This window comes from Fukomys damarensis, unplaced genomic scaffold, assembly GCF_012274545.1.
Source record: "Fukomys damarensis isolate Sample0158 unplaced genomic scaffold, DMR_v1.0_HiC HiC_scaffold_27, whole genome shotgun sequence".
In the NCBI taxonomy this organism is placed as follows: Eukaryota; Metazoa; Chordata; class Mammalia; order Rodentia; family Bathyergidae; genus Fukomys; species Fukomys damarensis.
Window position 1 is genome coordinate 38,325,405 of NW_022900939.1, and position 27,812 is coordinate 38,353,216.

The following is a 27,812-nucleotide window of genomic DNA, read 5'->3' on the forward strand; positions in this document are numbered from 1 at the left end:
TGAACTCTTGTGTTACACAAAAAATGTAACTCTAAAATGTGTATCAAATCATAAATTGAAATGTAAAACCATTAACCTTACTAGAAAATGTATTTCAACACATTTATCAACACGGATGATTCTAAAATACAATATGCTCCAAAAATTAAGTTCTAGAAAGCACTCAACATATGTAACACATTTATAGTAATTCTAGAAAAAATATTCTAGAGTTATAGAAAGAAGCCAATTTTGGGTGGGAAATTTTCAGAAAGGGCACTGAAGGAACATTTGGGTAATGAAATGTCATATATCATAATTGTGGTGGAGGTTTTATGGGTTTATATATTGTATCAGTCAGTGTTTACTAGAGAAAGATATAACATGAGCTATACAAATATGTGAGAATTTATGAGATGGGCTTACAATGACCACCCACAGAGTTGGATGAGGCAGAGGGCAGAGAGGCCGTCTGCACAACAGAGGCCAAGGACTCAGTCGAAGGTCAGGAACTCACTGCAGAGTCCAGATCAGGAGGCCGATGCGTCTGCAGTGAAAGGCTGAAGGGCCCGCGCTGGAACCAGGAGATGACGTCCAAGGGGAAGGGGAAGACCGGAGGAACTCCTCGGAAGAAACAGGAGCAGATCGGTCCTTCCTCACTTCCCCTTTACACCATGCAAGGCCAAGCCACACCCCAGGGTATGGAAATGCTGGGCCAATCTAGATGAGCTTCTTACTCAAGTTCACACAGTCAATCAACCAGCACAACAGGGCTGATAAGAGACATAAAAGCTAAAACAAAACAAAACAAAAACCCTACCATCTTGCCATACACACATCTGCTAATATAAACACCATAAATAGCTCTTTAAGTCAGAAAGCCATATGTGAATTAATGGGTTCCTTTCTGATGTGACACTTGCAAGAAGTGTTGAGAAGTACATAATGATATCACCTCCATTTATTTGATTCAATTTCCCAAATGTTTACTGAGGGTCTACTTGGTTTCAGTCCTGGGCTAAGTGTCAGTAATAACAGGGTGAGTAAGACAAAGGGGGCTCCTGGCCTCAAGCTCAGAATGCTACAGGAGAAGAAAGATATAAGAAATTCAGAGATAAGAAGCACAGGAGATTATAGATAGATAGGGGGTTTATCCCAGGCAGGGTCCGTTAGGCATGGAGGGGAAATTAAGGCTTGCACTATGAATAGATATTAGCAGAGGGTGTGGGGGTGGCAGCATTCTTGACATGCCTGAATACAAAAAGTCAAGCTAAAACGGGAAGATTTCTTCTGGCTGGTGCATCACATGAAAGGGTGAGGACGGGAATTAGGCTACACAGTTTGGCAGGATGTAATGATCCTTTTTAAACTTAGAACTGAAGTCAACGATACACAGGAGGCACTATTACTAGATCTGCTACAGAAATGAGGACCCTGAGCCCACAGGAGGTAAGTGAATCCCCTCAGTTTGCATAGCTACCCCTAAGTGTTAAGAGCGGAGAGTGACTTCCAGACCACACTCCCGATTGTGTGGACCACAGACTCCAATGCTATCCGACAGATAAATGAGAACATTTGCCATAAAACATTAAACCGTGGTGAAGGCTGTGACAATCGGGCAAGCATAAACCTCGTGGCTGGATTCCAACCCTACTCATCTTCATACAGTGAATGGGAGCCCAAGGTAGCTGGACAAATTAAGTTTTCCAGAAAAATTGAAAAGTCTTTGTCAGCATGCTAAATCTTATTTTAAAATGTTGGTAACTGACACAAATTATACAACAATTGTATACAGTCATCTCTTGGTATCCACATGCTGTATATGCTGGAGTTCCAAGCCACCACCTCGAGTTAATGTTACTTGAGGTTTTTCCTACGTGATGTGCATTGCATGTGGTAACAAATTTGTTTTTCTCATTTAACCTGTCATTTGTTACAGGGCTACATCCCCACTAAGACAGGAAGAGGAACATTCTGCTTCCACCCAAGTGGAGTGGCAGGAGAAGGGCCTATGCTCATTTGGGTTGGGCCCAAAAACTGGGTCCATTGTACTCCCACAGCAGCAGGCCCAGAGAGGCATGCAGGAGTGGCCTCTCTGTGACAAGGGCAGGAGGAGGACCAGCAGAGGACACCACAGCCATGGAGCCATGCATGATTAGGAATCCCCAAGGAGCATCAGCTGAGGACCCTGGGAAACATGAATTGAGTGAGTCTGAGGAACTACTACAATTACTTGTGTCCTAACAATTGGATATCTGTATGGGATAAGATGGGAATCTGATTTTGCCTCACATGTTTTATTTTTCTTTGAAACATTTTTATTAATATATGTTTGCAGTACATAATGACAACATGCATCATGGAGAGTTTGTACATGTATATGGTGTCTTAATTTTTTTACTTCCCCTCCCGTCCTCTCCTTGATCTTCATCCCTATATCATTTTCTCACTTGCAAAAGATCTGTCTCCCTGTTTCCTATTCCTGTCCTATATTTCGCTCATTGTATTGTTTTTACTTTGGGTTTTTCATATAAGAGATGATATGCAATATTTAAGCTTGTGTACCTAATTTAACTTTATGGTGTCAAGTTGCACTCATTCTCCTATGAATGGCTTAAACTTACCATTCTGTATGGCTCAGTAGTATTCCCTTTGTATGAATGCTGCATTTTTAAATCTATTCATCTATTGATTCAGCTATTATGAGTTGCATTGCTGTAAACATGGGTGTGCAGAGATCACTACAATATGATGCCTTTAACTCTTTTGGGAAGATATTAAGGGAGATCGCTGGGTCAAATGGAATTTCTATTTTTGAATTTTTAAGGAATTTCCATAGTGGTTTTACTAGTTTACATTTCCACCAACAAGTAGAAGGCTTCCTTTTTCCACACAGCCTTGCCAACATTGCTGTCATTTGATTTTTTTGATAGTAATCAATCTTTCTGTAGTAAGATGGAATCTCAGTGTTGCATTAATTTCCATTTCTCTGGCAACAGATGTGGAACATTTTTTCATTTATTTATTGTCCATTAGTACTTCTGAGAAGGATCTATTAATTTTATTTGTCCATTTTTTAGGACCTTTTATTTGGGAGCCTAATTTGTTTGAGTTCTTTACATATTGTAGATATTAGTCCTCTGAGAAGTAACTGGAAAAACTTTTTTTCTCATTCTGTAGGCTCTTTGTTCACTTGGTTGGGTGTTTCCTTGGGTTTAGAAATTTTAAAATTTGATATAATATGATTTTTTTGATTCTCAATGCTTTTCTTGTGTAACTGGGTTCAATTCTGAAAGTCCTAGCCTAAGTTCTGTCTACAAGAGTGTAACCTATTTTATCTTTCAGCATATTACATTTTCTGTTTTAATATTTAGGTCTTTTATCCATTTTGATGGTGAGAGATATGGATCTAGATTCAATCTTCTGCATGGGTAAAGCCTGTTTTGCCAGTACCATCTGTTAAAGATGCTCTTTCCTCCAGCATGTTTTTGTACATTGGAGTTTTTCAGCGTCCTCTATTGTGTTCCTTTTATCTACATGTCTATTTTGTTCCAGTACTGTGCTAGTTTTAACATTGCAGCTTTGTAATATAACTTGAAATCGGAGATTGTGATTCCTCCTGTTTTGTTCTTGTCTGCGTTTGTTTTTGCTATTCTGGGTCTCATAGTTCCATATGAATTTTAGGATTATTTTTACTAGTTCTCTGTGCAATGCTGTTGATATTTTGATTGATATTGTATTAAATCTGTATATCATTTTTTTCTATTTTTCTATTAGGATATATTATCATGCATATTAATCACATTAATCATGGACTTTGTACCTGTACATAATAGACCTTAATTTTTCCAATTTCTTTCTCCCTTCAATCCTATTCCCCTTCCCCATTTACACAAGCTTTGTTTCTATTATTTTCCTCCCATTCTTTTTCCCCTTTTCCCTTCTTTCTTCTCTGTCCCCTCTCCCTCATTCCCTTCCCAGTTTGAAGTTGTTCTTCCTACTTCCCAATACCTATCCTCTCTTATACTCCTTATCCTTTGTGTTTCTCACATAAGACAAAAATTATATACTTAAACTTGTATGTCCAATTTACTTCATTTAACATTATGGCCTAAGTGTACATCCATTTTCTAACAAATGATTTAAGTTTGTCTTTCTATATGACAAAAGAGTACCCCATTGTACATAAATACAATATTTTCTTTATCCATTCACCTTTTGATGGGCATATGGGCTGTTTCCAAGATTGAGCTATTATAAATTTGCCACTATAACCATAGGTATGCGTATATCACTGTGGCATGGTGCTTTTAACTCTTTTGGGAAGATACCTAGAAGGGGAATAGCTGGGCCAAATGGAACCTCTAGTTTCAGTTTTGGGGGGATCTCTACATCGATTTCCATAGTGGTTTTATCAGTTCATACTCTCACCAAACATGGGAAGGGTTCCTATTCCCTTGACAGCCTCACCAGCATTTGTTATTGGTTGATTTCTTGACGATAGCCTTTTTTTTTCTGGAGTGAGAGGAAATCATGGGGTTGTTTTAATTTGTATTTTTCGAATAACCAGTGACATTGAGCACTTTTTCATATATTTATTTTCTGTCTGTACTTCATCTGAGAAATGTCTATACATTTCAGAAGCCCATTTTAGATTGGGTCTTTAAATTTTGGGGGGGTCAGATTCTTTTGAGTTCTTTATATAGTCTAGATGTTAGTATTTTGAGGAGTAGTTGGTAAAAATTTTTTCCCATTCTGTGGGTTGTCTCTTCACTCTGTTGCTGGTTTCTTTTGTTATGCAAAACTTTTAATTTTGTGACCCCAGTTGCTGATTTTTTTATAATATTTCCTGTGTGACTGGTGTTTTGTTCATTGCATTATACCTGTATCTTTGACAGTTCTACGTATTCTATCTTCCAGCAGATTGTTTCTGTTTTAATATTTAGGTCTTTGATCCATTTCAATTTTAGTTTAGTGCATGTTAAGAGATGTGGGTCTAGATTAAATATTCAGCATGTAGGAAAGCCAGTTTTCCCAATACCACTTATTAAAGAGTGAAGGTGTTTGGCCCTGTGTCAAAGATAAAGTAGCTGAGTGTGCTTGGAGTTATTTCTGCATCTTACATTTTATTTCATTGATCCTAGGGTTTTGGGTGTGTGTGTGTGTGTGTGTGTGTGTGTGTGTGTTCCTGGTATTTTTGTTGTTGTTGTTGTTGTTGTTTGTTTTTTGCTACTAGTACCACACTGTTTTGTTGTTGTTTTTATTTTGGTAGCTTTTTTATGTTGTGCAATAATGCTGCAGACCCCTGAAATATTACTGGAAACCTCTGCAGAAGGCTCCAGTCTCTCACCCAGTGTACAACACAGGCCTGAGGGGAAAAATACCTAAAAGACGGAAGTAAGATTGACAGAAAGCAGGATGCCAGGATGCCAAATGCTGATGCAACTGACAAAGGTGCTGGCCAGTCCAAGCCACTCATTTTTATTAGTAATCAGTTGGGGTAAATGTATCTGTGTGCAAGGGCAGGAATACCTGAGAGGATGCCCAATCATGTGGTATCTATGGAAACTAATGTAAGCAAGACTCATAAAGGACAAGACAAAGCATTCCTGAATTAGGAGAAGAATAGACAAAATACATGGTTATAATTAGAACATTGTCCTTCTAATTGGAAAGTTTTAATTTTGGGAATGGAATTTTCAGGATTTGGGTATGAGTCACTCTGACCCTGGCACATACGCTTTGGCCAGACTTGTTTCTCAAAACAAGCCATTGTGGGGTTAACTCTTCACAGCCTACACTGCTGACAGCCTGCTTTGGGCATAAGCAATATTTATTTATTTATTTATTTATTGGTACCGGGGATCGAACTCGGGTCCTTGCACTTGCAAGAAAGATGGTATAGGCATAAGCAATATTGTAATCCCCTGCATATTTTAGATATACATAATGATAACATTCATCATAGGGAATTTGTACCTGAACATGACACATATCTTGCTTACTTTTTTCCCATTCCCATCCCTTTGACCCCTCTTTTCCTCCTTATATACAAAAGCTTTGTTCCCATTTTTTTCTTTCTATTTTCTTTTTCTCATCTCTTCTTTCCTTTCCCCTTCCCTCCTCCCTTGTTCCCCTTCTCATTTGAATATTTTCTTCCCATTTTTCAATATCTATTGTACATTCATTCCTAGGTATACAAACCAATACTAAAAAATCAATAGCCTTCCTGTATAATAACAAACTCACTGAAAGAGAAATTAGGGAACAATACCTTTCATAACAGCATCCATAAAAATGAAACACCTAGAAGTCAATCTAACAAAGGAAGTGAAAGACCTCTACGTTGAAAACTATAGTACTCTGAAAAAAAGAGATCCAAGAGGATACCAGGAAAATGGAAAGATAGCCCTTGTTTTTGAGTAGGAAGAACCAATATAATGAAAATGGTCATACTTCCAAAATTGTTAAACCAGTTAATGCAATCCTGATCAAAATTCCAACAGTATATCTCACAGAATTAGAAAAGACAATCCTAAAATTCATTTGGAACCAGAAGAGACCTAGAATGGCAAAGGCAATTCTGGGCAACAGAGGCAAAGCAGGAGGCATCACAATCACTGACTTGAAATTATACTACAAAGCTACCACCATAAAACAGCATGGTACTGGAAACAAACAAACAAAAAACCACAGAACTGAGGATCAATGGAACAGATTGAAAGATGCAAAAACAACTCCAATAAATGTTTTGCTTAAAAAAAAAGATTGGTTTGTAGTTTCATTTTCAATTGAGTCCATGTCTTGTTTTTGGGAGGGGTACACACTTGTAACATAATGATTATATTTCTCATGAGGAATTGGTACATGTGCATTACAAACCTTAATTCTTTTTTTTTAATCCCCTTCCTCTTCCCTCCATCTCTTGATCCCCTTCCTTTTTGTAAAACATCTCCGTTTCCTGTTATCTTTCATTTTGCTCTTTATATTTTTAGTTTCTCATATAAGAGAAGCCATGTAATATTTAACCTTCCGTGTCTGATTTCACTTAACATTATGGTCCCAAGGTGCATTCATCCATGTGATTTTTGTCCTTGCTTCTGTTTATATGATATGTTAGGCTTGTTGACTTGTGTATATTAAACCACTCTTGCATCACTGGAGTGATGATCTGTTGCATTCTGTTTGCCAGTATCTTACTGAGGATTTTTGCATCTGTGTTCATTAAAGAGATGGGCCTGTAGTTCTCTTTTTTCTGGTTGGGTCCTTTCCTGGTTTTGGAATTGAGGTAATTCTAGTTTCCAGAAATGACATTTGGAGTCCTCCTTCCCCTTCAATTTCATTATAGAGATTGAGTATTGGTAGTAGCTCTTTCCTGAAGTTTTTGTAAAATTCAGTAGTGAATTCATCGGATCTTAGGCTTTTCTAATTTGATAGGTTTCTAATACTTCTTCAATTTATTGTTATTGGATTTTTTCAGGATTTTCATATCTTGTTTCAGTTTTGGTAATTCATGTTTCTAGGAATCTATTTCTTCTAGATTCTCCAATGTATTGGAGTATAGCATCTCAAAGAAAATAGTAATGATCGTCTGAATTTCAGTGTTTTTCACTTTTTAATTACTAATTACTTTGAATCTTTTTGTTCTTTGGTAAAATTGGCTACAGGTTCGTTTATTTTATTCTTTCAATGAATGAGCTCTTTAATTCTTTGAATCTGTGTTGTTTTTTAGTCTCAATTTCACTAATTTCTGCTCAGATCTTTATCATTTTCTTCCTCATACTAGCTTTGGATTAGGATTGTTCTTGTTTTTCTAGGACCTTGAGGTGTACTGGTGGATTATTTATTTTGGATCACTCTTCTTTCTGACATAGAAATTCACAGCTATAAATTTCCCTCTTAAAAATGTTGTGGTTGTGTCCCATAAGTTCTGGTATATTGTACTGGCATTATCATTTGATTCTAGAAACTAATTTATTCCTTGATTTATAGGTTTCTATGATTTCTATGGCTTATTTTGAAATTGATTCCTAGCTTCATTGCAGTATGATCTGATAATTTTCATGGTATAATTTTGTTTCTTTTGCACTTACCTATGCATGTTTTATAGCCTAACATGTGGTTTATGTTGGAGAAATTCCCGTGTGTTTCTAAAAGAATGTATTCTGTTGTTTTTGGGTGGAACACTCGGTAAATACTTTGTTGATTTTTTTGCCTAGTTGATCTGTGACACTGGGGTATTGAGGTTCCCCACTATAATTATGTTGATGTTTATCTGATCTTTTATGTTCAGTAGTGTTTGTTTCAAGAAGTTAGCTGTGCCAGTGTTTGGTGCATATACATTTAAAATTGTTATCTCTTCCTGCAGAATTGTTCCCTTAACCAATATGTAGTAACCTCCTGTGCCTCTTCTGATAAGTTTTGGCTTGAAGTACACTTTGGCTGAAAACAGAAGAGCTGCTTCTACTTGTTTTCAGGGTCCCATTGTGCGGAACATTGTTTTTCTATCCTTTGATGTTTAGTCTATGAATTTCTTTATGAATTAAATGTGGGGTTATTTTTACATGCAGCATAGCATTCTTTTTATATCCAATCTGTCAATCTGAATTTTTTGACTGGGGAGTTGAGACCATTCACATCGAGAGTTATTACTAAAAGGAATTCACTTAATTGTGTCATCCCATATTTTCCTGTTGCTGATTTCCTCCCCCTGCCTTCTGCCTATCCACTCATGCCACCTGGTATATTCCTTCTATTACACTTTTGTCATTGTTGGCTTCTGTCTCTTTTTAGGATATTCTTGAAATGTTTTTGGAATAGTGGTTTAGAGGTCATGAATTTCTTAAGGTACTCTTTGTTATGAAGTTTCTGATTTCTCCAACAATAAGATAATTTTCCAGGATATATCAGTCTGGGTTGGAAGTTGTTTTCTTTTGGGGTTTAAAACACGTCACCCCCAGGCTTTCCTGGCCTTTAAGGTTTGTGTTGAGAGATCTGCTGTAATTTAATATGTTTACAATTATAAATCATTTATTGCTTTTCTTTATCAGGTTATAAGATTCTGTCTTTGTGTTGGACTTTTGGGATGTTGACTTTACTGTGTCATGCAGAAGCTCTATTCTGATCATAGCTATTTGGCATTGTATATGCCTCACCTATCTATGTTTAATACTCTCTCCATACTTGGAAAGTTTTCTGCTATCATTTCTGAACAGTTTGTGTGTGTGTGTGTGTGCTGTTTGTACTATCTTATGATCTTTCGCTAATTTCATTTAATTTTAGGTTAATCTTGCATCTCTAGAAGCTGTTGGATCAATTCTTCATGTTCTCTCATAGTTTACAAGGTATCTCTGAATATATGATCACCTGCATAAGCCCTTTATTTTAGTTCTGACACTCTCTCCTCACATTGGTCATTTCCATTACCCATATTTTCAATAGAAAATTTTATTCCCTGGATTTCTCTTTGGTATCTTTTCATGGACTCTAATTCTTTTCTAAACTGGTACTCCAAGTTTTGCATCATTTTGTCTGGCTCAGCTGTGGTTTTATTACTGTCTCCTGTTAAATCCACTGATCATTTAGTGGATTAAATCCATTATCTGTTTAGTTATGTCATCTGTGTACTTGCTGAGCAAATTATTGATCACTTTTTCCTCTTTTATCATTTCATATAATTCAGCTGTTTGGTTTTTAAATTTTCTTTTCATTGATGCCCCATGGCTCAGCTTTGGAGAGTTAGAAGTTTGGGGAGGCATTTTTTTTTTTGCCTTCATTTTTCATGTTTCTATTTTTTTTTCTTTTTTGCTTTGATTGTTGATTACAGTTGAAAGAGGAGATCTCTTTGGTTAGTTATCTGCTTTGCAGTGCTCTGGACTTTACTAACTATAGGCCCTTGCCTGTGTCTCAAGATCTGATCACCTCTATTAACTGGGGATAAAGATGTTGCAGTGGAATTGTCCCAACACTGAATTCTCTGGAGATGAACCACAGTAACATTGATAACACAAAGATAAACCAGCACATCAGCATATGATAAATATCAATTAATAGCAACAGCTTTGCCACCACTGGCAATAGCAAAGAAATCAGCAACAATAATGCAATTAAACTGAAAATTAACATTCAATAAGAACCAATAAAAGTTACCATTATAGCATCCTTAACAATAGAAAACAGATCTGCGGGGCCAGGGATTTGGCACAGTGGTTCTGCTGCCTCCCTCACAAGCACAAGGGCCTGAGTTTGATCCCCAGTACCAAAAAGAAAAAGAAAAAGAAAACAGATCTGCAATAATAATGTAGACACAAAGGCAAGCCAAATATTAACATACAGTAATTATCTACTAAATGCAGCAAATATACCACAATTAACAACAGAATAGATTTCAACAATAATAGCACAGAGTCAGCTAAATATCCAAAACACAATAAAGCTTAAGAGTGCTACTAATAAAAATGGAGGTGTGGGGAAGGGAAAAATTAAAGAAATAAAATTTGAAAAATAAAGAAAAAGAAGATAAGAAGGAAATCAAGTGAGATAAAGTATCCAATGAAAAAGTAAAAGAAAATTAGTAGAATTAGGTAAAGGTAATAGAAAAGAACAAACAAGAAAAAAGAATAAAGAAAAAAAGAGAAACATCACAGCCCCCCCTAAAAAAAGAAAAGAGGAGTGAGCGTAAAAAATTCCTCTATGTTCTAATAAGTACTTTTTTTCCAAGACCTACAGTATTAGAATCCACCAAGTATGGAGGAAGGATAGTGAGCAACTACTAAGACCTATTTTGTTTTCACATTCAATTTTTTGTGTGTGAATGCTGAATTCTGTCCCATCTTTCCTGATGAGCATAGTCACTCATTTGTATGTGCCCTAAAATCAGCTACTCCCGGTTTCCACATCCCTTTGTGTGCCACAAGTTGCTGCTTTCTCTGCCTAGCTTCATGGCCTGTGGGTTTGTGCAGTGCATACCTTCTTCCAGAAGACCCTCTTCCCTATACCCCTCATTGTGGCAAGCCAAAGTGTTAACCTGATCATACTGGCAGATGGGGAGAGAAAACGAACCGCTAAACTCTGTGTTGGAGGCAGGTAATGGGGTAGGGAAGGTCAAAAAGTCTGCCAGCATTTTCAGACCCAGCCTCCTCTGAAAACCACACTTGACCTCTTTGGCTTATTACTACAGAGAATAGGACAAGTGTCCTTCCCAACCTGAGCTTAAATTTCTCAGGGGGTCTATTACTAGTCTGCTCCCTATTGATGACTGTATCTTGGGCCATCTCCTACCCAGTCACTAGGGGAGGCAAACCACAGAAATCCTGAATCATAGTTGTTTGTGGATTCTGATTCCTGGGGTATCTCAGTCTTAAGAACAATTAACCTCTTCCCCAAAGGCTCCTGATTGATCATTCTCAAATATGGTGTATGCTGCATTAAATTTCTTTTCTGACTGTAGCCTGGAAAAAGTTGGAAGGAATTACTTTCAGAGTAAAGTCCCACACTGTATTTACAGTGTATAATAACCATGGACTTTTCCTGGGGTTAGCATAGTCCATTGTTTGGGTGAGGCTGCATACCCTCTCCAGGCTTACATTGTGCTTTGTTTAGGTTTTTTTTTTTTTTTTTTTTTTTTTTTTTTTTTTGCACTGGGGATCAGACTCTGGAACTCTGGACCTTGCACTTGTGAGGCAAGTGGAGGCAAGACTGAGCTAAATCCCCGGCCCCTTATATGGTGTTTGGACAGACAGACCCTCCTTTCTGGGAGCCAGGGTTAACATTTCAGTCTGCTTTCTTTTCCCTTTGTTTTCCTCAGATTCTCCAGTTTCTCTGTGATTTCTACTTTTTCTATCAGTTCTTTCTTATTCCTAGAACTTTTCTTCTTTTCCTTTTCACTAAGTTGCTGTTTTCAATTTATCACAAGTCCAGGTCCTGCAGATACTATGACATCCAGCCAGATACTACATGTCATCTCTAGGAAAAGCCCTCAAATGCTTCTTAAAAAATCAACTCCTCATAGAGATCTCACTATGAAGAGCAAAACCTTACAGTACAATTTAGAACAATATACTTATCTCTAGAAGACAAAGATTTCCTAACCTATTTCCTCTTTGCTCCAAGAATGCTTGAGCATTACAGTTCGAACCTTACTCCTGAAGTTTGCCACAAAGTATCTGGATTTTGTTATTATTTTCATATCACTCTAGTATATCCATAGTCTTTGGAAACAAAGGATACCATCCTATTTATAGCATCCTGGTTTTGTTGGTGGTATTTCCATTATTAAAATCTAGTAATTCTCCATTGTTGAAAACTAAAAAAGCACTGGGAGCAAGCTGTAATTCTTTTTGTTTGTTTGTTTCTAAATGAGAATTATGCAGGTTTCCAAAAGTATAAGACCCAGAGTAAAGGTTTTTAAATTTTATAATAGCGGCTTTAAGAATCTACTGTGTGCCACTTAGAAACTCATTCTATTGAGGTCAATATCACCCCAATACCATGAGCAGAAAAGGACACACAATAAATGAGATCTATAGATCAAGATCCTTAATGAACACAGACACAAAAATACTTGCAAACTGAATTCAATAATGCATTTATAAGCTCATACACCTTAATCGTGTTTGTTTCATCCCAATTAACTCCAGAACACCAAATAATTCAATCAAAAAATAGGCTAATGAACACTTGTCAAAAGAAGAAATACAAATGGTCAATAATTACATTTTTTAAATGTTCAACATTTCCAATCACCGTAAAATTAAAATTAAAATACATTAAGATTCACTTTCACTCCAGTTAGAATGGCTGAGGTATCACTGAGAATACAGTAACATGAAACTATACCAGAAAGGATGCGGGGGGGAAAAAGGAATCTTCCGCACTGCTGGAGGGGATACAAAATAGTGTAACCACTGTGGAAGTCAATATAGAGGCTCCTCAAAAACTAAAAATAGAATTATCCCCCAAAATGTATGAGCCAGGTATCTACCTGAAGGAACTGGTCATCATACTGCACAGATTACTACACATTTCTGTTTACTGCCCAATTCGCAGTAGCCATATACAGCAAACTCTTACTAATAGATAATAAAAAGACAATCCGATTTAAAATTGGACAAAGGATCAGCATAAATATTTTTCCAAAGATACACAAGTGCCCCACAGTCATGTAGAAAGATATTCAACATCACTAGCCCTATGGGAAATACAAATGAGAGCTAAACTGAAATACGGTCTCATACCTGTGATATTGATTATAGTCATCTACTACTAAAATCAAAAGACAGATAAGTCAGTAAGAATATGGCCAAATCAAAACCTTCATCCCTGGCACCGGGAAACAAAAACAACCCTTCACACACCATGTATGCAGAATGGTGCAGCCACTTTGGAAAACAGTCTGGCAGTTTCCTTAAAAAGTTAAACATGGAGTTACTCTGTGACTTGGCGATTCCACTCCTAAGTAGATACTGAAGAAATGAAAATATATGTTCACAGAAAATTATGCACACAAACATTCATAATGTTCAACTTTATTCGTAACAGCCAAGGGATGGAAATAACCCAGATGTCTATCAGCTGATGAATGGACAAAGAAAATGTGGCACATCCGTACAATGAAAGGTTGCTCAGCAATAAAAAGAATGAAATGTCGAGACACGTTACAACATGAAGAAACCTCTAAAAACTTTATGCTAAGTGGCAGAAGTCAGTCACAAAAGACCGCATACTGTTTGGTTCCACTTTCAGGAAATGCCAGAGTAGGTGATCTGGACAGAAAGTCATGAGAGCAGAGGGACCTCTGGGGGAAAGGAGGAAGGGTTGCTAAGGGGTGAAGGGCTTCTCTGGGGAACGATAAGATATTGTAAAACTGACGGAGGTGATGATTGCACAGCTGCATAAACTAAAAACCACTCAGTTGTACCCTTTAAATGAATGACTGTTAAGGTATGTGAATTAAATCTTAGTGAAGGCATTATAAAAAAATTAAAAACGGCTTAACCTCACTTAATATTGGATGGACGCAAATGAAAGTCACAGTAACACATCATTTTACTGTAAGCAGGCAGAAAAGTTAACACATTGGAAAATTCCAAGTATTGCATTGTATGATTGCAGAATGACAAATTTCATCCGCTGCTTAGCAAAGTACAAGCTGGAGCTGCCACTCTGGAAAACAGGTTGGCACTAACCCACGCTGACCGTGCAAATTCTCTTTCATCTGACACCAGCAGATGTGTGTGACAATGTTCCTAACAACAGAAGGCTCGGCACAGCCCAAATGCCCATGAGATGCGGAATGGATTCAAGCCACTGGGACGGAGCAGCCACCTTACTAATTGTCCCACCCAAACTTTGCCCATGTGGGATGGGACGGACTATACACCGCAGTTGGGTGCTAGGAGAGGAGAATGGCCCCAAACAACCAGCAGCATAAGCAAATCCCCTTTACACACAAGGTTTCGCCTATTTCTGCTCAGACGGCTCCAGACTCGCAGGCAATATGGGGGTGAATGCCTAACCCCCTCTCAGCCTCCCGCACAGCAGTGCACCCTCGATGAGTCCCCACGACCCAGGTCCTCAGAAAGACTGAGAGTAAGGGAAGTGGGGACTTGGGAATGGGTGTTTTCTAGGACAGATGTGGGCTATGGGTGAAGGACGTCATACCCCTCGCTATTCAGAGGAAAAGTAACAGCAGGCAGAAGGCACTCGTCCCCTGGCCACACCCTGTCCCAGAGAGTCAGGAAAAGACATAGAGAACGCTTCTGGATTCTCCAAGCTCAAACCAGTCCTCAGCTGGAGCCATCGGCCTTACCCGCTCCTCCACTCTCACCCAGGGGCAGGGGACAATCCAACTCCTCCTCCTCTCCTCTCCAGCCCCCTTAGGCACTGAAAGTACAAACAGTCTGTCTTCCCTACTCCTGGGAAAAGTACTTTCTTCTTGTTTCCTACCTGGGTTCCTAACTTCTCTTGTCATTCAGTTATTTCTTTTCTAAATGTGACATTTGTCCAGTTAGCCTTTCTGTTGATAAATCCTCATGGCTCGCTCACCAGCTTCCCTGGTGACACTGATGTCACTGACCTCCCTCCTCCCAACTGCTTGCTTTCCAGGGCACAGACTTCACATCATCCCGGAGGACCTCTCCTCCCACCCATCGCCCTCGCAGACCCCCAGTCCTGAATCTGCAACCTGGATCACCTGGCTACCGTCGGACTGGCACAGTGAAACTCCGTAATCATGGCTTTCGTACACTGTTTCTCTTTATAAAAAGGCAGCAGGGAGCTCTGTAGGTCACAGAGAGAAGGGGTTTTAAGAAGGGCTGCCAGGATATTAGGAAAAGAACACAGTCAAGTAATGCTTCAGCAATTCAAGTGGATTTTACCCCAAAGTCCAACCATTTTTCTGATAAATGTGATGAATGCTTACTTATTCTCAATACTTTGTAACATCACTGAAGAAATTAGAAACGCTTTCAGTTTTCTACTTTATACTACATGTTGCTTACATTCAATAAATTTTTGAGATAGCTTACCAAAGCAAATCTTAAAATAATGCAATAACAATAGTAAAGGAAAAATAAACTGAAGAGGAAGAAAATAAATATGCTAGCATGGTAGGAAATGCAGGTATACTGACTGACCACTAACTTTAGTTCTGAGTTTCCGAATAGCCAAAGCAAAAAAGGAAACTATACCAACATTTCTAATTAGAAAAACAGATTTTGTTTTGCTTTGCTTTGAAAGCAAATTCTAATGTTTAACAGAAAGGAAATATCCATTCATTTACCACAAAAGCATTGTTCTCAATACTTACAATGAGCCAGATTGTGCATAAGATGTTGGAAATGCATGTCAAGATGCTCTTTGCCCTCACAGACCTTGGAGTCTATTGGGAGAGACAAGAATGAATGAATGAATAAGTAGAGAAACAAGTACAACTGAAGAATGCACATGGAGTGCAGAAGATAACCAAGAACCAGGAAGGTTCCCCAAGGAGATGGCATTTTAAAGTGTTGCATCTGCACCCAGGGACGAGTCAGGAGGAAGAGGGCCATGGAAGTGAGTCTGAAGTGAAGACATCTGAAAATATACTGACAGGTCCTGCTCAGCAATGCTGCAGAGGGGCAAACTGGAACACAGGCTCCAGGTCCATAATTAACACACCTAGTTGTGAGGTCTTTGGGGGAGAAAGTCGAGGAGAAGTTTGAATACGAGGATGGCTGGAAGTGAGCCTTTCCTAAAGCAGCAGCAGGATTGTTCTAACGAGTCTTTAAGGGTACACATCCACCTGCTTATGTGTATGTGATCTTGCCTTAACTCCAAAGGTAAGAGAAATGATCTCATTTGGATACAACATGGCCCCCACACCTCTTCTTCAAGCAAAAGAGAGACAAATCAGAATTACAGTTTTACAGTGGAAACACACTTCAAGCTCATATTTAATATTTAATGTGTGAGAAATGTAGAGATTGAAAATCCAAAGAAAAGTTATTGGAAGTATTTGTTCCTTTATTGTTTATTGTTTTTTTTTTTTTTTTTTTTTTTTTTTGGTACCGGGGATTGAACGCTGGTCCTTGGGGCAGAACCACTGAGCTAAATCCCCAGCCCTTGTTCCTTTATTCTTTAGTCAGGCAAGGCAGGGGGTGGGGAGAAACAGAGACAGAGACACAGCAAGACAGAAAGACAGAGAGGTTGGAAGGGGAAATAGCAAAGGGAGAGGTGGAAACACAGGAAGAACTAGAGAAAGGAGGCGGCTGGAGCTTCTGCGTTAACAGGAATGTGATGTCAAAGAAAACTGACAAGCAGAAACCAGTCGAAATGCTGTTGCTATGGAGACACTGCACCATCTGTGTTCTTACTTAACCTGCACAAAAGAGTTATGTAACCTGGTCAGCAGATAAATGTTAAAGTGGACCCAACAGTAAAATGAGCTACTTTTACTTTTTAAAGAGTGAGTCTAAAATGAAAGACCTCACCACTGTTCTTACAACCCTCTCCCAGAGTGGCCCTTAGGAGATGAAAGCAATCTCCCATCAGGGAATCCGGAGATATCTGTAGCCCTGTAATGGCCCTGATTTTTAATCCTTGAGAGGCTATAGTTTGTATTAATTAGGCAGTGTCACAATACTTGATCTATTTATATAGTTTCAATCACAGTCACTTACAATTAAACCGAGGTAGTCTAAAACAATAACACTGTCCTTTACAAGGAAACGGGACTCTTCATTGACCAAAGGTGAATCCAGTAGGAGTGGGGACAAAATACACTCTCCCAAGCACAGAGAAGAGAATATTTTAACTTCACATCCCTCACTAGCACTTTCTTTTGTGAGTTTACAGGGGTTGTGATAAGAATTGTCTTTCTATACCTGGTAGAAAAGTCAATCCCAGATGAGGCCACCTACCCATGGCACACAGCATGAGATGTTAGGAATGTCAAGCTACAGAGAAGTAACTTCCAACCATTAACTGGGCAGGTGTTGGCTGTTGCCAGTTTTGTCCCCGATCTGCTTCTCAATCTCTGTAGAAAAATTACTTACAGTCCCCTGAATTCCAGCCATTCCCAAGTCTGTGTTTTTCCAGTTATCCTGCAGGCACCTGAAAATTCACATGTCTAAAGACTACTTCATGTTTTTCACAACCTATTACGTGTCTTGCTTCCTCTCTCCCAGTTAATGTCCAAGCTAGAAAATTCAAAGCTACACCCAAACTCTCTATCCATATAGCGTAGGTGGGTTATCTCTCCTGTCATGTCTTCGCCGAGATTTTCCTGTCACCAAACAGGCACTTTTCTTTTCAAGTTCATGGTGAAGGTTAAATGAGAAAGTGGGTGGTGAATGCTCAGAACAGTATCCAGCACTGATAAATGTTCAGCAAATAGCAGTGGTCTCATGATCATCCCCAGCCAGAAGAATTCATGGGTTCCCTTCTCTCTTCCTTGGGGTAGTACCTCTCCATTGGTCTACGGCTGCTGTCTGTTCCCTTCAGGGGCTGGATGTGAAGGGTACAGAGTAATTTATCTACGGCAGTTTTCCTGTCCTTGTTTTGATACCATGCATGGTGTGTGGGGAGCAGACAATTTGTCTTTTTAATTTACAGGCTTCCAGCTACAGAGACACATGTGAGAGATACACACAGGCAACACTGGGCCAGCGGTCCCTTCCTCTACGCCTGGGAGAGATGACTGAGCAGAGGCTGCAGCAGGATGAGCAGTGGAGGAAGGTGGTGATTACTGTCACTGCCTGTGGGAGGCATGTGAAGGAGGTGGAGTGTAGTAGGATGCTTCCAAAAGTGGCTGTTGGTGTTTCACATCCCACGCGCCTTTTACAATGTGACTTTGCCACGTTTATCCTCAAGAGCCAGTCTGTTTTCCCTCTCCTTGAATCTAGGCTGGCTTTGTGGCTTGCTTGGACACATAAAATGTGTCATAAATAATATAGGTCTTACGGCTTCTGTTTCCAATGTGTAAAGCTCTATTTTCACACTGTAAGAATGCTGCCCTGAGACCACCATATCCAAGGAAGGCCATGCTGACATCTGGGTATGATCAGTGTGCCACAACTGACAAACCCAGCTCAACTCAGCTCCCAGGAAGCTGCATATGGGTGCGGAATCACCCAGAAACCTATCAAATGAGAGAAAAAATGAATAATGGAACACTTAATCCTATAAATAAATACCATCATAATCCGGTTCCGATCTGCCATTATACTTTCTGTGCTTGAAGTTGCATCTTTATATTAAGAAGATTGTAACTTTCCTCACACAGTATTATCCAAGGCCATCTTGAATTTTTAAAGTTGTGATAAATCTGTTATATTCATAGTAAATTTTTAAAGGGGAGAGACATTAATTCAACAAATACAACCTAGGTTGCAACTGCTGGTGCAGAATTCAATACATGCTTGTCAGAGTGTGAGTTTTACAAATAAAAACTTTGAGCAGGTGTCCTTGGCCTAGATGGTTTGATTAAACACATTCAAAAGATAAATGATTCTTGCTGAGTGAGCTAGGAAACAGAACGGAATGGCTGAAGGTATTATGTCAGTTGGTTACTACACCATGAAAGTTGTGGAGGAAGCATTTGTCATCTGGAAATAGGATCTTGATGAAAATTTTTCCTTAGGGTATTTCTTCTTGGAAGTTTGGTTACCAACTTAATATTTAAACTCCCAAACAGAAAGAATCTAAAAGCTTCTAATTTAAAATAAACAATAACGTAATGAAATGTTCAGAGTCTTTCAAAGACCAATGGAAGATTGGCTGGCTTTGCAAGTCTGGAACTCATGCCGATGGGGTGAGAGAGTTGTTGCAGAGGTAGGAGACAGGTGGACCGGCTGGCCAAGGGAGTGCCACACACCAGCCAGCCAGTGGCCTGCTGAGTTCAGGTGGGAAATGCACGGGATGTGTCCATTGAAGAAAAGGAAGGTTTTGTTGTGGTTTGGGTTCTGCATATGCCTGAAGTTCAGGAAAATTCACACGCCAAATTTTTAGGGTTTGGGGGTAGGTGTGCTTTCTCTAACTCTTCTCAGTAATATACACGTCTATACCTTCTTTTGTTTTCTCAGGTCTCAGGGAAATTTGTTTTCCTCATATTGAGAAATATGTTCGTTCTGGAAGAATTCTGACCCTCTGTTGTGACAATGACGATTCTAGGCCACTTTTCTCACCACCATGCAGACAGCCAGGTGAGCTGTGCCAGGATTCGCACTGCACCTCCCAGGAAAACAGTCTGGCCTTGGTGCCTGGCTGGCAACAGACCCCATAGAAAACATTTGCTTTTTGGTTAAAACATCACAGGTTATTGTGTCAAGGAAATTTGATATTTGGCTTTTTATAAATCGGAAACCCACATTCTTCCTTTTGACTCCATACCATCTTTTTTTCTTTTTTGTCATTGAAGCTCAGGATAGTTTCAGATGAATGTATATAAATGAACAACTTTTCTCATTTATTTACGTACTAAAATCTGGATTAAAAAGTTCTACTACTAGACACATTTTAGGAATAATACTGTTATCTACAAATGCTTCTTCTTTCTTCTCTTAAAGAAAATTTGGTTTTGGACATTCATTATTTTCAAAATTAAACACTGGGTTCCAGTCTGAGATAGATGTAAACATTTTTATCATGGGTGTTTAAAAGGAAAGCATACTATGTATGCTTCTTTATTAGGATAGAAACAGCCTCTCATTTTGGGAGATCATCAATCCTTTAGCAGGGACTGACTGCTGACTTTACCACCTGACCCCGTCCCTCTTTTCCCTCCCTCCCTGTTTTATAAGAATGTAAATAACCTACTTCACAACACAACCTTCAGTACAGAGCTCCCAGGCTCCTATGGTCTCCACTGACTCAGTCTGGTGCAGCTGGCTTTAGTTTTCTTCCTTTGGAGCATCCCAGCCCCGGCTGATTCCTGTAGCTCCAAGCCCCCAGTGGCAGAACTCTGGCCAGTGCCTTAGTGCATGAACGTATGAAAAAATCAGCAGTCTTGTTACAGGCATCGAGGACAGAGAGCAGAGTCCTGGAATAGTAGGCCCCAAACACACAGATGGGCAAGCCAAGAGTGCTGAGCTCCCCACTTAGCAGGCCGAAGGCAGAATTCTCTTCTTACTTAAAATAAGAATGTCCCTTATGTCTTCATTATCACTATCTCCCCAGGCCTAAGCACATGCTACTCAAGTGCTCCGTCACTGAGCTACACTCCCAGCCCTCCCTCCTTCCTTTAAACCCGCAGCGCTGTTGAGACTCTAACCCTCCGACACCGAGGGCCTACTGGACATTCCAACCTTCTTCTCCTCCCTTCTGCACTGCATTACCCCGTCCCATGGGGCAGCTGCACTCAGCACAGACACACTGCACTCTTGTGCGTCTCTTTAGTCACCAGGAAGAGCGGTAGCTGGAGAGCCCTCCCTGGCCTCCCGGGACAGTTACCAGCAGCACCCGGACCAAGACGTATGTGCCAGGGTCATTCATTCCACCAGTGCCTTTGCTCTTTCAGCCTCTAGATTGTTAGTTCTATTGCTGATGAATTACAGTCTTGTTTTCCACAGTCTAAGCTTCCTATAGAAAAAAAAAAATCCCAAAAACTTTCAATCCTTGTGTTGCCCAAAAGGCTTGGCACATGGTACCTGATTATTGCTGATGAATTACAGTCTTGTTTTCCACAGTCTAAGCTTCCTATAGAAAAAAAAAATCCCAAAAACTTTCAATCCTTGTGTTGCCCAAAAGGCTTGGCACATGGTACCTGCTAAATTCTGACTTAACAGAATCTGGAATTTCCTCCAAAAAGAACTTTATAAAATTCCTAGAATGCCTCAGCAGTTATAGTTTAGGAAAGTCTGACATACAAAATTACATGAGTGCGCACGCGCCTGTGTGTGTGTCTTAGAATTGAACCCAAGAGGGATGGGGATATAGCTTAGTGGTAAAGCACTAGCTCTGAATGAAGAAGGCCCTGAATTTGATCCCTAGCTGCATAGAAAAATTTTCTCTAATTAAAACAAGAAAAGAATTAAACCCAAACGCTGGGTTCCCATCCTGTTTGTACCTGGAACCACCTAGAATTATTGTTGAAATTACAAGTGTTTCACTGATGTGCTTGGAAGCTGCACTTGGCAAGGTCTGTGTACACTGCCCTGGACAATGCTGAAATGCAGGGCCTCGAGCTAAGAAAGGGGCAAGACTAATTCTTCCACTCTGCAAAATCACCGGGGATGCCAAGGTTGTAGCACTCGGTGGTCTCAGCACTCTGCTTCTATCGGGGCTGGAACCAGGCAGGGTGAGGACTCAGGTCAACCATTTACACCGAATGTGCACTGACCTGTGTGTTACCACAGAGGTGCCTCCTCATTGGTGAGCAACAGAATTTCCCAGCTGTAATAAAATCCTTTTCCGCTCTGTGCAGGAGGCTTTGGGAGACATATTTGAGCTGGAAGGCTGATAGTGAAAGTAATTAGGTAGCACTGGCTGTGGAAAAACATTTTCATGAGGAGAAAATTAAAATGCACAGAAAGGGAAGGAAGCCAGCAACATCTGAAAGGTCTCTGTTGCCTGCAGTAAAGACATGGCTTGGACATGCGCAGTTGAGTTTGACTGGCAGAGGCGTTGCTATGGCTAATACTGGCTTTGAGTCAAGAACATGCCCTCCCTTCCCAGACTCAGGGCCCCGATCTGCACCAGCCCTGGCCTCTCCTGGCTGACAGGGGCTCTCCCAGTCAGGGAGTATTTTTCTTTCATTCCTTAGCCCCTCATAAGTGTGTCCAGCCTCATCCATCCCCAGTCCCACAGCATGGGTAAGTTAACAGAACTGTCTGAGGTGGTGCAGGCTTTTTTCTATGGCAATTATTAACGGTTCATTCGTACGGAGTTGATCTAATAGCCATATCGATCCGAGCAGTGACATACCTATGTTCACATTAGCAGCTGTCGTACGGCATGCCAGCTGCCTTTACTATAAAGACAGCATTATTTTCCATTAATGCAGCAAGATGCTAGTGGACACAGTTAGAAGAGGTTGCCTAAAAGCTTATCCATTTATCTGATGAAAAAAGGCAAGACATTTAAACATCATTTTTCATGTATTCCAGCAAACATTGTACTTCTGCATATAGAAAGCACATTTCTAATGTCAAACTAGAAAATTTAGATTCCATCTGTATTCGAAATACGCTGCTGTATATGTCCACTTTCTAGCACACTGACTTTGCATTTGCTTCCTCAAAGACTGCAAGACGTTTTGCTGACATTCATTTCCTACAATAAAGGGAGGTACGATATTGCCATCCTTTTCCCTAGTGGTGAAAGATTCCCAAAAGGCAAACTGGCAGAATGAAACAGAAATTAGATAAAGGTTTCCAGCCCAAGATTGCTGTTAATTAGTCCAGTAATTCTGGAAAGTCACTTAACTCATTGAACTCACTTTTCTCAGTCAGACATTATTTTCACCCAACATACGTTTCTTGAAACATATGCACATGTTTACAGCCAGAAGAGTCTCACCAATAAAGTACTTTAGGAGTTTGTGACTTGGGCCTGGTGAGACAGAGAAGGTCTCCTGTCCCTGCGGCCAACAGGAAAGCTGTACCTGTGCCTGCTTTGTGGACAATGGAGCCCGAGTTTATTCCGTAACGCTCACCACAGTTCACAGGGCACACGGATGAATATGGCGCTTTGTTATAGAAACAGCTGCTTCTGGTTATTCTTATTCACTGGATTAAAAAAAAGTCACCCTAGTAAGGATCAAATCAAAAGACTTAGACCTCATTTCACACAAGACAAGTCACTCTCAAAGTAACTCAGAATGACATTTTTGACTTTCATGATTAGGATCAAGTTATACTTGATGTTCCAGCTCCAACCCCTCCCCTCTGGCTGCCAGGCAGGCTGACTATTTTCCCTACTAATCAAAGTTGTCCCACAATTTAGAGTTCATGTCCTGGCACTGTGATCTCTACCCATGTCCTACCTTCTGGGTAAGGCCTGATAGAAAAATTTGAGGTCTGAGAAATAGGAGAATTGGCTGTGCATGGCATTTAGTAAGCATTCAAGTCAAAATATACTCATTGAATTGAGCCTGTATCCTCACCCTGGATTTACAACCAACTAAACAATATGTGATTTTGGAGGGCAAGGGTCTAAACATCCGTTTCCCCTCACGTAAAAGTAGGAGCGTTAGACTAATATTAGATCTCAACTGTCCCTTTCCACTCTAAAATTCTAGGATTTTATTATTTTATCTCCTAGTTTTACTGTGGATGTGGCTGTTTCACCTTGGATGGGCCACTTAACCACTAAGAACCTCAGTATTCTTACCTGTAAAATATGGATAATTACGCCTTTCTTGATGTGAGGATTGAATGTATGTAAAGAACCAGGCACAGAAATGTCTCAGTAAATACTACCCATAGTTACAAATTCATGGTGTTAAGCAAGGCTGGGTCCTGGGTTTTATAACTTTATACACAGGAGAGAACAGGACCATGTAGTATATTAAATTCTATTTCTTGCTTGTGGCCTATAATGATCGCTGCCAGGATTCACCACAATGGTTGTCATTCCTCCACCTCACCTGTTCCCGACTGCCCAGGTTACCAGGGGTCTGATGAGACGTGGGTGGGAAATGGATATGATAGCTACTTCCACCTCCTCCCAGTTACGTACAGTGCCACTGAGACACAAGCTTAGAATATCTGTGCAACACAAGCCAGTGAGTAATACAGAAATCATTTTCATTTGACTTTGAAATGAAGCCTGAGATATTTTGACAACTTCTTCTTCTCTAATTAAACTCTGCCTAAGATAAAAACCAATTCCCATCTCTTCAGTTCTCATCAGCTGAAGGTAGGAAGAGGCAGCTCAAAAACCTAGTTGTTCAGAGAAGTCCACTTGGCTCAGTGTTTATCATTTGCCACACAAACCCCTTTGCAATGCACAAGATGCATAGAGCCAGAACCTGTGTATTCAAGAGGTGGGAAATATATGGGAATATTAATTCTATGACCTCAGTAGTTCCAGGCCAGTCCCACTCCATGCCACCTACTGCCTGGGAGCAACCCTCGGGGACATCAGATCTCTGACCCTTGCTGTCTTTGGTTGTTGTGTTAGTCATGTTTCCCTACTGTACCAAGTACTTAAGACAATAACTGTATGAAAAGAGAAACTTTATTCTAGCCCAGAGGTTCAGAGTGCTGTCCACCACCAGTTGTCCAGTTTTGGTGGGATTTTGCTACCTACGGATGGGATGGAGTTAACGGAGGGCTGGTTATTCTCAAGGCAAGGAACACAATTCAGACTATGCTAGTAAGAAACCTAACCAGGCTGTCTCTTTGAGAAGCAGAAATGAGAAGAATCTGTAGTTTACAAGAAGAAAAGTTTTAAAGGGCATCTCTCTTCATTCTTAGTCCAGCATCAAACCCCATTTCAAAATGTATCTGCTCAAGTGCATACAGCAGGCCTTTTGAGCCCGAAATAGGTAAGTTATGAACTTCATCTACTTTTAAGTGGGTGAAATAGACTTGTTACTGAATATTATAGTTTATAGTATGTATTATAGTCATTCTGGAGGACATTTCAGGGAAGTAATATAGAGAATGAGTTGAACTCTTTCTCAACAGTATTTGTGCTCCAGCGATAAGGCTTTAATGTAAGCAGAAACAATGTTTGAACGAACTTTAGAATCACTGCCTGCAGTTTTTCCTGAAAAGCAGTCATTTCTTTGACCTCAAGTTTCCCTGAAAGAAGGAAGTCTGGGCCCGGGGTGGTGTGCAGGGTACATTCTGAGCTAAGCTTTTCTTTCGAGGGAAGGGAGCGGGGAGTCCCTGGGACAAGATAGGGAGAGGGAGAAGGCAAGTCTAGGTCCTCAGCCTGGGAAGGTCCTCGGTGCTTCTATACACTGTGGCTGGAGCAGAGCCCAGTGCTGGGGCAGGCTTTTCCTCCACACATGTCTTCTGCACCTCTCTCAGTCTGATGCTCATTGGTTTCCCTGCTTCTGTGAAGGTACCAGCAAGATAGGAAGCAGCAAAGCTATCAGCCCTTCTAGTTTTGTTTTTCAAAAGCCAAATCCAAGGAAGACATTTTTGACTTTAACCGAGCAACAAAGGCCTGGGGTATATAGCTGGAGAGCCTGCCCCCTGGACTAAAAGGCTTTCCCAGTTCTCCTTCCAGGTCTGTGGGCCTGTGCTGGCCTTAGTACAGGACTGGGTAGGGGGCACCTGCTCCAAGCAGGGTGCTGAGCCTCAGGAAATGACTGCAGGGTGCTCCTAAGGAGGGCCCTGTGTCCTGAGTGGCCACCACAGGTGACAGGCATAGTGCAGACCCAAAGTCACCAGGCTGCCCCATGGGCCCTCATTCGCTCACCATCCTCACCCCAGTTTATGGCTTTAGGAAGTAGAGTGGAGGGGAAGTGCTTAGATTTAAATTAGGTCAGGAGGATGAGATCCTTGTGTGGGACAATCAGAGCCTTGATAAGATAAGGAAGGGGTGTGAGAGCTCTTTCTACATACACATGTGTACACGAGCACACTCACACACTCACTCAAACACAAGACTTGCAAACAAGGAATTAGGCTCTCATCCAGCCATCTCTACTGGCTCCTCGATGTCTGCCTTCCCAATTTCTGGAACTATGAGAAATGAACGTCTGTTGTTTAAGCCATTCCATCTGCAGTATTTTGTCACAGCAGCTCAAAGTAAGACACAAGGGGAGTTTGTGAAAGATATTTTTAGGAAAACTTGTCATCATTCATCACCTCTGATGCAATGCTCAGAGCCCTGGAATGGCCAAATACTGGCCAAGGACAACCCCGGCTCCATTCAGGTAGAGGCCTGAAGTAAAGAGGAAGCGGATGAGTAGAATAATAAAAAGCCTCACATTTGCAGCATAAATGCAGCTGTTGATGAAGGGTTTATCAGTAGGAATAGGCCTTCAAACTGCCCTGAATTTAAGTATCAAGAGTCCCACAATATTCACTTCTCGGGAAGAAAAATACAAATTAAGAACATAAGAAGCCTGAAAAGGAAGTGGCACAAGTGGGTTCTCAGTACATGAGGGTGGTGATAGAGCAGGAAATTCAAAGAATTTCTCATTAGTCCTTTTTGCATTAGAGGAGGAAGAACCACTATGAGAAATGATCAAAACATGCACATTGAAAGATGACCATGCTGGGGATGTAGCTCAGAGGTGCCATGCCTGCCTGAAAGGTGACCAGGTCATGGCCATCAGAGTAGTGTTTGTTGTTTGTTTTTTTTTTAGTTTTTTGAGACAAGGTCTCGCTGTGTAGTCCAGGCTGGTCTCAAACTCACAGCGATCCTCCTGCCTCAGCCTCCTGAGTGCTGAGATTACAGGCGTGCGCCACTAAGAAGCCTGAGCAGAGGTGGGTCTTGAACTCATGCTCCTTGCGAGAGCCGAACTCAGGACCTGGAGCTTTAAGATTTCATTTTTGAGCACTCTGTGGGTCCCATTACTTGGGTGTAATAACTGGGATCTTTAGGAGGCCTGACATACATAAGGGATGGAACCCACATAGTTGTAGTTATGATTAGGGAGAAAGAAATACCGACTTCCCCTCCTCTTCTCTCTTGTCCCACTACCCTCTACTCCTTATTCTCCTAATGTGGCAGATGTGCTGTTTATTATGAAACTGTATTCAGAAGGAAGGCTGACACTGAAGACCTAAAGGGCTTCCTCCTTCAGTGGTGGCGAAACTATGGCACCTGTGCCGTGGCAGGCTGTTTGTTATCATGGAAAGCTCTAAAAGGTTCGCCATCACTGGTGCGTACCCACTCCCGCATGGGACACTGAACTAGATACCATGTTGACCTATGACACTGCACTATTGCGACCATTTCTTGACTTGAAGAAGCACAGGATAACTGCCTTATACGCTGAATGCAAACTTTCTGGCAGTTGACATGAATACTTCTCCATAAATGTGAAATTTTTCTGTTTATTTCTATCCTCAGAGTTGCAAAGAAAAGTTGGGAATATTCTACATGTCTTGAATTTTAGAGCTGGAAAGAAATCTAAAGAGAAATACTTATAATCTTTTTTTTTATCCTAGAGTGAAAGATATTTACATATGACCCTGTAAATATATTCTAATATTTACTATCACCCATTCTATTTTATATTATTGCTTGTAATTCATTCTATTTCATGTTTTAATGTTTGTTTTGATCTATAATATTGACTCCTTGACCCATAAACAGGTCATGTCTTAAAGTTTTAAAATACTGTTCAAATTGCAGCTAAAAATGACTCTCGTGACACCACTCAACAATTGGACTCATCGAAAATGTTCCATTTTTCAGTAGTTTGACCAAGCCCAACAAACTTCTTA

General features: G+C 40.3%; 1 long non-coding RNA gene across 2 annotated transcripts in view; it reads right to left on the reverse strand.

The window, feature by feature from the left end:
• Positions 1–27,812, reverse strand: part of LOC104857762 — a 41,706-nt gene that overhangs the window by 3,931 nt on the left and 9,963 nt on the right. For both annotated transcript variants that reach the window (XR_778954.1, XR_778953.2), the window contains exon 3: positions 15,788–15,859. This is a non-coding gene — a long non-coding RNA (uncharacterized LOC104857762). The remainder of the gene's footprint in view (positions 1–15,787; positions 15,860–27,812) is intronic.